This window comes from Panthera pardus, unplaced genomic scaffold (genome assembly GCF_024362965.1).
Source record: "Panthera pardus isolate Hobbes unplaced genomic scaffold, ASM2436296v1 HiC_scaffold_20, whole genome shotgun sequence".
Classification (NCBI taxonomy): Eukaryota; Metazoa; Chordata; class Mammalia; order Carnivora; family Felidae; genus Panthera; species Panthera pardus.
This window is the reverse complement of record NW_026526766.1, coordinates 43,658,160-43,667,280: the sequence shown is the minus strand read 5'-3', so window position 1 is coordinate 43,667,280 and position 9,121 is coordinate 43,658,160.

Sequence of the window (9,121 nt, the reverse complement as noted above, 5' to 3'; positions counted from 1 at the left end):
AAGAAATAAGGAAAGAGTAGGAGCTAAGGAAACTGCAACATTCTCCCTTGATTGTACCTGTGCTGTGGGTGGGGGAAGGGGGCAATGAGAGGTCAGACTCCCAAGGTGGCCAAGCAGAAGACAGGCTGAACCAGTGGGCAAAGCAGGAACACTGGTGCTTGCTTCCTCAATGTTGGGCCCACTTTTGGCAAGAAGAGCTCTGAAGCCAACTTTTAAGTCCTTTGTAATTCTGGCTTTCTCTAATAAAGCCACTTAGACCAGTCAGAAGAAAAGGAAAGGAAAGGAAGGGAAAGGAAAGGAAAGGAAAGGAAAGGAAAGGAAAGGAAAGACAAAAGATTTCACAAATGCCTTAAAAATAGGCATTTCTGGAAGGACTGGTTTTGGAAAGCAAGGGACCAAAATGCTTAAGAATCACTCAGGAAGGGGCACCTGGGTGGCTCAGTCGGTTGAGCGTCCGACTTCAGATCAGGTCATGATCTCACAGTTCAAGATTTTGAGCCCACTTCAGATTCTCTGTCTCTTTCTCTCTCTGCCCCTCCCCCACTTGCACGCGAGGTCGTGCTCTCTCTCTCTCTCTCTCAAAAATAAGTAAACATTTTAAAAAATAAATAAAAGAGGGGTGCCTGGGTGGCTCAGTCAGTGAAGCGTCTGACTTCAGCTCAGGTCATGATTTCACAATTCATGAGTTGGAGCCTCGCATCAGACTCCTCACTGACAGTGTGGAGACTGCTTGGAATTCTCTCTCTCTTCCCCTCTGTCTCTGCCCCTTCCCCATTTGTTAAAAAAAAAAAAGAAAAAAAGAATCACTCAGGAAGCTTGTTAAAAATGCAAATCCCCCTTCTCCCCCTTCTAATTAAGTAAGTATGGTATGGAATCTGGGACAGGCATTTGCTAAAGCTCCTGAAATGATTCTTTTTTTTTTAATTTTTTTTTTTAATGTTTATTTATTTTTGAGACAGAGAGAGACAGAGCATGAATGGGGGAGGGTCAGAGAGAGAGGGAGACACAGAATCTGAAGCAGGCTCCAGGCTCCGAGCTGTCAGCACAGAGCCCGAAGCGGGGCTCGAACTCACGGACCATGAGATCATGACCTGAGCCGAAGTCAGACGCTCAACCAGACGCTCAACCGACTGAGCCACCCAGGCACCCCGTGAAGTGATTCTATACAAGTGGATCTGGGGACACGTCAGGTGATTGGTCACCTGTTCATTGCGCTGGACTCTGGAGCAAATGATAGACTGGCAAGATAATTTGCAACATCTACAACGAATAGGAGATTTAATAGCTAAAACAGTTTTCAAAGTATAGTCTCTGGATGAATGGGGTCTCTGAGAATTTTCAGGGGGTCTGCAAAATCAAAACTAGTTTCTTAATGACATAAAGATTTCACATGCCCATTTTGTGTGTCGACTTTCACACTCATTCATTGTCCAAAATCAATGATGGTCTGGGTAACTTAGCAGATAGCGGTGTGTAAACTGAGATAAGAAAACAGAAAGAATAGCCTGAGGGGAAGGGAAGACTTTGATTTTGGATGTGTTGATTTTGAAGTGCCTATGGGACATCCAGATGGAGTTGATAGGAAGGCATTTATGGATCTGCAGCTCAGTAGAGTTTTGAACTGGATGTGTGTGCAATCAACCTTAACTAGGCAAGATGGGGAGGGATTCTGCTTCTTCTTACATACAACCAAGTTCTCCTGCCTGCCTTAAATCTTCCTGACATTCTTTTTTTTGCCCAAGGATACACAACCAAGGATATGCTTACCCATCTGCGTAACCTTGGGCAAGTTAAAAAAAAAAAAAAAAAAAGCCATTCTCTGTTTGTCGATTTTCTCATCTGTAACATGAGGATAAAGAACTTTTATTATAGGATTGCTGTGAGGATTAAGGGACTTTATGCATATTAAATGCTAAGAATAGTGCATGGGACACAGCAAGCACTCAATAAATATTAGCTATCTTTTATAATTATGGCACCTGTACTTTTCTTTGAAGTACTTATCACAATTGTTAGCACATAAAGTTACAAGGTTATTATCTCCATGAAAGTTTGGGTCTGGATCAGTGCAGTATCCCTAGCACTAGGACATAGTGGATGCTCAGTAAATATTTATTTGATGAATTAATAAATATATTTTTCAGAGTTGTGGTTGCACTGTTTAAATTCCTTTCGATCTTTGTTTTCCATTTTGCCTTCATTTCATTTTAATTTTTAAATTTTATTTAAATCCAAGTTAGTTAACATATAATGTAGTAATGATTTCAGGAGTAGAATTTAGTGATTAGCCCATCCTCCTACCCACCTCCTCTCCAGAACTCTCAGTTTGTTCTCCATATTTAGGAGTCTCTTATGGTTCGCCTCTCTATTTATCTTATTTTTCCTTCCCTTCCTCTATGTTCATCTGTTTTGTTTCTTAAATTCTATATATGAGTGAAATTGTATGATATTTATTTCTCTGACTGACTTACTTCACTTAGCATAGTACACTTGAGTTCCATCCACATTGTTGCAAATGGCAAGATTTCATTCCATTGTATATATATTCCACATCTTCTTTTCCATTCATCAGTCAATAAACATGTGGGCTCCTTCCAAAATATGGCTATTGTTGATAGTGCTGCCATAAACACTGGGGTGCATGTGCCCCTTCAAATCAACATTTTTGTATCCTTTGGATAAATACCTAGTGGTGCAACTGCTGGGTCGTAGAGTAGTTCTATACCCTTTCCATCTTCAAGCTGTCCTTGACTTAAGTCATATCAACAGGTTGGAAAATTTCACTGTGATTTGTTCTGTGCTCTGCACAGTGTTGTTGCCTCCAAGATCCCTGTGATGGTGCAAATACACAAGGGGTCAATAAGTGTTTTGGGGTTGGTTTATTGAATGATGTGGATTGATCCTCATCTCTTGCCCCAACTTTGCCTGTTGTCACATACAAGGCAAAGAGAAAAATTAGAGAAGAAACTCTTAGGTTACAGAGGTCAAATCTTCACTTGGACTTTTTGCAATATAGTCTGACATCCATTGGAACTTGCCCGCTTTTGTCCACTACTTGTCTGAAAACAAGTATCCCAAGGCAAGAGCCTAGTGGCCAGTAACTGACTACTTCACCCATATTGTGAATTAACAGGTGTTAATGTAATCAAAAGCATCTGTTTCATCTTCTGTTTTGCAAATGGATGGGTAAACATTACTATTCTTTGTTGTACCAAAATCATCGTAACTATACCAGAGCTCCAATAATTCACTAGCTACATGGGCATATTATTTCTCTCTGAAAGTAAATTTTCTCATTGATAAAATGAAGAGCTTAGATTCTGGTTTAAGGTTTTTTTCAATTTTAACACCTTCCCCCCCTTCTATATCCTTCAATGCATTGGACCCCCCAAATCAATTTTTGTTCAGCTTTCATGTCTGTTCACCGGGGAAAAAATAAGTTTCCGTCTTTCCATAAATCTGAGGGTAAACTTATTTTTATTGTGCTTTTGTTACAATGGACTTTTCCTTGAAAATAAAATAATGAAAATATAGACTTTTTTATATTTGGCCATTAGGTGTCGCTCAACATCCAGGAAGTGCAAGAAACCAGCCTTGTATTCTAAAACCCCTGTTAGGTCCCCCAGGGCCCACACCTTTCCAGGGTCTGAATCTGTGGTTTGCCTAGTCATGGACTCATACTTGTGCATCCGTGCCTTGCTGTATGAAGCCCCAAATCCCCTCAGCCATCCAGAAAATATCTTTTCCAAATGTCTTAATTTTGCTGTTTCAGTCAACACAGAGTTAGTGAGCATTTCCTCCTACGTGCCCCGATCAAGGCACTCCATGGCAGAATTCTTCCTTGTCCTTCAAGGCCACTCCCTCTGTGGAGCCTCATCTGACCCTCTTTCCTAACCCAGAGCACTGCAGGAAAATCTTTGTCACAGTACTTTTAAGTTGTGTTTCTCTACAAATCTCTGAACAGATTCTGAATCTCCTTCACAAGAAAAATATATTAGTAAGTAAGTAAGTAAGTAAATAAATAAATAAATAAAACTACAAAGAGAAGCCATTTTCACTTCAGAGATTGGCAAATATCCAGTTTTGATACTATATTTGGTTTAGAATAACAGGCATTCTCATACATTCTTAATGAAAGTGTATACTGTTTTATGCTTTCTAGAAGACAATTTGGCAATGTCTGTCAAAAATTTTGAAATCACAGCAATTCTTCTAGATATTTTTCCTCGTGATATATGATACTTGCACACATGTGCAAATATCCGTATAAGAAGATATTTACTGCAAAGTTCTTTGTGGTAGCAAAAGACTAGAAATGACCTAAATGTCCATTAACAGGGGAGGGGTAGAGAAAGAAAGAGACACAGAATTGGAAGCAGGATCCAGGCTCTGAGTTGTCAGCACAGAGCCCGACGAAGGGCTCGAACCCACGAACCGTGAGGTCATGACCTGAGCTGAAATCGGACACCCAACTGACTGAACCACCCAAGTGCCCCTAAATTGTACATCTTACAGTGAATTACCATGCAGCTACTAAAAGAAAGAAGTATATTTTTAGGTGTCAACATAAAATTATCTGCAAATATATTATTAGAAAATGGCTAGATGCAGAAAAATGGGAGAAGTTGTAGTAGTCAACATTTATCAAGTACTTTATTTTTTTAATTAATAATTTATTTACTTTTTAATTTACATCAAGTTAGTTAGCATATGGTGCAACAATGATTTCAGGAATAGATTCCTTAATTCCCTTTACCTACTTAGCCCATCCCCCCCTCCCACAACCCCTCCAGCAACCCTCTGTTTGTTCACTAAGAGTCTCTTATGTTTTGTCCCCCTCCCTGTTTTTATATTACTTTTGTTTCCCTTCCCTTATGCTCATCTGCTTTGTATCTTAAAGTCCTTATATGTGTGAAGTCATATGATATTTGTCTTTCTCTAACTAATTTTGCTTAGCATAATACCCTCTAGTTCCATCCATGTAGTTGCAAATGGCAAGATTTCATTCTTTTTGATTGCCAAGTAATACTCCATTGTGTGTGCGTATACATATATATGTATATATGTATAGGTGTATATATGTGTATATATACATATGTGTATATGTGTATATATACATATGTGTATATACATATACATATATACATATATGTGTATATATACATATGTTCATATGTATATATACACATATATACACCTATACATATATATGTATGTGTATATGTACACATGTACATATGTACATATGTATATGTATACATATATGTGTATATATACACATATACATATATACATATATATGTGTGTATATATACATACATCTTCTTTACCCACATCTTTTTTATCCACATCTTTATCCATTCATCTGTCAATGGACATTTGGGCTCTTTCCAGACTTTGGCTATTGTTGATAGTGCTGCTATAAACATAGGGGTGCATGTGACCCTTCGAAACAGCACACCTGTATCCTTTGGATAGATATCTAGTAGTGCAATGGCTGGTCGTAGGGTAGTTCTATTTTTAGTTTTTTGAGGAACCCCCATACTGTTTTCCAAAGTGGCTGCACCAGCTTGCATTCCCACCAACAATGCAAAAGAGATCCTCTTTCTCTGTACCCTCACTAACATCTGTTGTTGCCTGAGTTGTTCATGTTTGCCATTCTGACAGGTGTGAGGTAGTATCTCATTATGGCTTTGGTTTGTATTTCCCTGATGATGAGTGATGTTGAGCATTTTTTCATATGTTGGTTGGCCATCTGGATGTCTTCTTTGGAGAAGTGTCTATTCATGTCTTTTGCCCATTTCTTCACTGGATCATTTGTTTTTTGGGTGTTGAGTTTGATAAGTTTTCTATACATTTTGGATACTAACCCTTTATCTGATATGTTATTTGCAAATATTTTCTCCCATTCTGTCAGTTGCCTTTTAGTTTTGCTGATTGTTTCCTTTGCTGTGCAGAAGCTTTTTATTTTGATGAGGTCCCAATAGTTCATTTTTTTAAACTATGAATTTTTTTAACGTTTTATTTATTTTATTTTTAAGATAGAGCGAGCAGGGGAGAGGCAGAAAGAGAGGAGGACAGGACCCGAAGCAGTCTCCGTGCTCACAGCACAGAGCCCGATGCAGGGCTCGAACTCAGGAACCTAACCGTGACATCATGACCTGAGCTCAAGTTGGACGCTTACCTGACTGAGCCACCCAGGCACCCCCGATAGTTCATTTTTGCTTTGGTTTCCCTTGCCTCTGGAGACGTGTTGAGTAAGAAGTTGCTGCCGCCAAGGTCAAAGAAGTTTTTGCCTGCTTTCTCCTCTAGGATTTTGATGGTTTCCTGTCTTACATTTAGGTCTTTCATCCATTTTGAGTTTATTTTTGTGTACGGTGTAAGAAAAGTGGTCCAGGTTCATTTTTCTACGTGTCACTGTCCAGTTTTCCCAACACCATTTGCTGAAGACACTGTCTTTATTCCATTGGATACTCTTTCCTGCTTTGCCAAAGATTATTTGGCCACACATTTGTGGGTCCATTTCTGGGTTCTCTATTCTGTTCCATTGATCCGAGTGTCTGTTTTTGTGCCATATTGTGTACTTTAAAGTGGAGTTTCTCATTTAATCTTCATAAAACGCCTAGGAAGTAGGCATTTATTATCAACACATTACAGATACAACTGAGGCAGAGAGAAGTTAAATAATTTGTCCAAATGCTAGCTAGCAATTACAAGAACTGATATTTAAACCCAGTAGTCTTGATTTCAGGAGACAGGCTTTTAATCATTATACTCCAAGTATGTGTAGCAGTGTAGGAGATACAGAGCTCTATAAAAACCTGGGAATGCTGGCTGCATCCAGCAGGAGAATTGAGGGCTAAATATCAAGGATAGAAGAGGAATTTTCTTTCCATTCTGCACCAGTGGTTCTCATCCTTGGTTGCATATTAAAATCACCTGGAGAGCTTTTAAAACTACTGTTGCCCAGGGGCACCTGGGTGGCTCAGTTGGTTAAACGTCCAACTTTGGCTCAGGTCATGATCTCTCGGTTTGTGAGTAGGAGCCCCGCATCTGTGATGACAGCTTCGAGCCTGCTTCAGATTCGGCATCTCCCTCTCTCTCTGCCTCTCTCCTGCTTGCTCTCTCTCTCTCTCTCTCTCTCTCAAAAATAAATAAACATAAAAACAAAACAAAAACTACTGTTGCCTGGGCCCATTTCAGGTGAATTAGATGAGAAGGCCCCAGGCACTGGTATTTTATTCAAGGCTTCTCAGGGTATTCAAATGTGAAGTTAGCATAGTGAAGAAATGGTCAAAAGACATGAATAGGCACTTCTCCAAAGAAGACATCCAGATGGCCATTGACACATGAAAAAATGCTCAACATCACTCATCATCAGGGAAATACAAATCAAAACCACAATGAGATACCACCTTACACCTGTCAGAATGGCTAACATCAACAACTCAGGCAACAACAGATGTTGGCAAGGATGTGGAGAAAGAGGATCTCTTTTGCATTATTGGTGGGAATGCAAGCTGGTGCAGCCACTTTGGAAAACAGTATGGGGGTTCCTCAAAAAACTAAAAATAGAACTACCCTACGACCAGCCATTGCACTACTAGATATCTATCCAAAGGATACAGGTGTGCTGTTTCGAAGGGTCACATGCACCCCTATGTTTATAGCAGCACTATCAACAATAGCCAAAGTCTGGAAAGAGCCCAAATGTCCATCGATGGATGAATGGATAAAGAAGATGTAGTATATATATATATATATATATATATAATGGAGTATTACTCAGCAATCAAAAAGAATGAAATCTTGCCATTTGCAACTACGTGGTTGGAACTGGAGGGTGTTATGCTAAGTGAAATTAGTCAGAGAAAGACAAAAATCATATGACTTCACCCATATGAGGACTTTAAGAGACAAAACAGATGAACATAAGGGAAGAGAAACAAAAATAATATAAAAACAGGGAGGGGGACAAAACAGAAGAGACTCATAAACATGGAGAATAAACAAAGGGTTACTGGAGGGGGTGGGAGGGGACAACCTAAATGAGTAAAGGGCACTAAAGAACCTACTCCTGAAATCACTGTGGCAGTATATGCTAACTAAGCTGGTTGTAAACTATAAAAAATAAAAAATATAATTAAAAAATAAAAATAAAAAGTACTCCAGAAAATTCAACTTTTAGAAGAGTACTAGAAGAGCACTAAATACTAACTTGGAAATTTCATGGTAGTAAAAGATGATTCAATATTTTGCACTCAGCAATTTGAAGTGTGCTTCAGTTTTTATTTTCATTTTTCTTGTGAATCTTTCATCAATAGAATTCTCAAAATAACTTCCTATGGGAACTTAACTGTTCATCAGTGAAAAGAGACAAAACACTTAAGGGAAAATTGGTCACATTACACAACTTACATGGCAGATCAGCGCCTATGACGGTGGACTTTGCATACAGCTGAGGGATTCTGAATACCAGCAGTGGCACAGTTGTGGCATGTTTGTGTGAGTGTCCGTGGGGGGTGCCGTGGGCCTAAATGTACACGTGTGTTTGTAAACCTCAGTCAAAGCAGCCGTGGGAGCTCTGTTTCTGAATCTTGCTTGGCCTATCACATGTTGCATGTAGATGAACATGAGTAAAAGGATGAATATGACTGAAAAAAAAAAAATAGAACTACTCTACGACCAGCAATTGCACTACTAGGTATTTATCCAAGGGATACAGATGTTCTGTTTCAAAGGGGCACATGCACCCCAATATTTATAGCAGCGCTATCAACAATAGCCAAAGTATGGAAAGAGTCCAAATGTCCATTGATGGGTGAATGGATAAAGAAGATGTGGCATATATACACAATGGAGTATTACTCTGCAATCAAAAAGAGTGAAATCTTGCCATTTACAACTACGTGGATGGAACTAGAGGGTATTATGCTAAGCAAAATTAGTCAGAGAAAGACAAATGTCATAAGACTTCACTCATGTGTAATTTAAGATACAACACAGATGAACGTAAGGGAAGGGAAGCAAAAATAATACAAAAACAGGGAGGGGGACAAAACATAAGAGACTCTTAAATACAGAGAACAAACTGAGGGTTGCTGGAGGGGCTGTGGGTGGG